Here is a 2,227-nt window from a genome sequence, read left to right as displayed (position 1 = left end):
TGCTAAAGGAACTTCTCTAAGTGGGAAACACAAGAGAAGAAAAGGACTTACAAAAACAAACCCATAACAAATAAAAAAATGGTAATAGGAACATACAGATCGATAATTATCTTAAACGTGAATGGATTAAATGCTCCAACCAAAAGACACAGTCTCACTGAATGGATACAAAAACAAGACCCATATATATGCTGTCTACAAGAGACCCACTTCAGACCTAGAGACACATACAGACTGAAAGTGAGGGGATGGAAAGAAACAGCAGATGACACATTCTTCTCAAGTGCTCATGGAACATTTTCCAGGATAGATGATATCTTGGGTCACAAATCAAGCCTTGGTAAATTTAAGAAAATTGAGATCAGATCAAGTATCTTTTCCGACCGCAATGCTATGAGACTAGATATCAATTACAGGAAAAAATCTGTGAAAAATACAAACTAGTGGAGGCTAAACAATACGTTACTAAATATCCAAGAGATCACTGAAGAAATCGAAGAAGAAATCAAAAAATACCTAGAAACAAATGACAATGAAAACACGATGATCCAAAACCTATGGGATGCAGCAAAAGGAGTTCTAAGAGGGAAGTTTATAGCAATACAAGCCTACCTCAAGAAACAAGAAAAATTTCAAATAAACAATCTAACCTGACACCTAAAGGAACTACAGAAAGAAGAACAAACAAAACTCAAAGTTAGTAGAAGGAAAAAAACCATAAAGATCAGAGTAGAAATAAATGAAATAGAAACAAAGAAAACGATAGCAAAGATCAATAAAACTAAAAGCTGGTTCTTTGAGAAGATAAACAAAATTGATAAACCATTAGCCAGACTCATCAAGAAAAAGAGGGAGAGGACTCAAATCAATAAAATTAGAAATGAAAAAGGAGAAGTTACAACAGACAGCACAGAAATACAAAGCATCATAAGAGACTACTACAAGCAACTCTATGCCAATAAAATGGACAATCTGGAAGAAATGGACAAATTCTTAGAAAGGTATAACCTTCCAAGACTGAAGCAGGAAGAAATAGAAAATATAAACAGACCAATCACAAGTAATGAAATTGAAACTGTGATTAAAAATCTTCCAACAGCGCTTCCCTGGTGGTGCAGTGGTTGGGAATCTGCCTGCCAATGCAGGGGACACGGGTTCAAGCCCTGGTCCGGGAAGATTCCACATGCCTCAGAGCAACTAAGCCCACGAGCCACAACTACTGAGCCCGTGTGCCACAACTACTGAAACCCGCGTGCCTAGAGCCTGAGCTCCGCAACAAGAGAAGCCACCGCAATGAGAAGCCAGTGCACCACAATGAAGAGTAGCCCCCGCTCGCAGCAACTAGAGAAAGCCCGCACACAGCAACAAAGACACAATGCAGCCAATAAATAAATAAATAAATAAAATAAATTTATAAAATAAAAGAAAGAAAAAGTTTCAAAAAAAAAAATCTTCCAACAAACAAAAGTCTGGGACCAGATGGCTTCACAGGTGAATTCTATCAAATATTTAGAGAAGAGTTAACACCCATCTTTCTCAAACTCTTCCTTAAAATTTCAGAGGAAGGAACACTCTCAAACTCATTCTATGAGGCCACCATCACCCTGATACCAAAACCAGACAAAGATACTACAAAAAAAGAAAATTACAGACCAATATCACTGATGAATATAGATGCAAAAATCCTCAACAAAATACTAGCAACAGAATCCAACAATACATTAAAAGGATCATACATCATGATCAAGTGGCATTTATCCCAGGGATGCAAGGATTCTTCAATATACGCAAATAAATCAATGTGATACACCATATTAACAAACTGAAGACTAAAAACCATATGATCATCTCAATAGATGCAGGAAAAGCTTTTGACAAAATTCAACACCCATTTATGATAAAAACTCTCCAGAAAGTGGGCATAGAGTGTTCCTACCTCAACATGATAAAGGCCATATATGACAAACCCACAGCAAACATCATTCTCAATGGTTAAAAACTGAAAGCGTTTCCTCTAAGATCACAACAAGACAAGGATGTCCACTCTCACCACTATTATAGTTTTGGAAGTCCTAGCCACAGCAATCAGAGAAGAAAAAGAAATAAAAGGAAATACAAATTGGAAAAGAAGAAGTAAAACTGTCACTGTTTGCAGATGACATGATACTATACGTAAAGAATCATAAAGATGCCACCAGAAAACTACTAGAGCTAATCAATGAATTTG

The sequence above is a fragment of the Physeter macrocephalus genome, chromosome 18, assembly GCF_002837175.3.
Source record: "Physeter macrocephalus isolate SW-GA chromosome 18, ASM283717v5, whole genome shotgun sequence".
Taxonomy (NCBI): Eukaryota; Metazoa; Chordata; class Mammalia; order Artiodactyla; family Physeteridae; genus Physeter; species Physeter macrocephalus.
The sequence above is the reverse complement of the archived record's forward strand: the minus strand, read 5'-3'. Positions refer to the sequence as shown.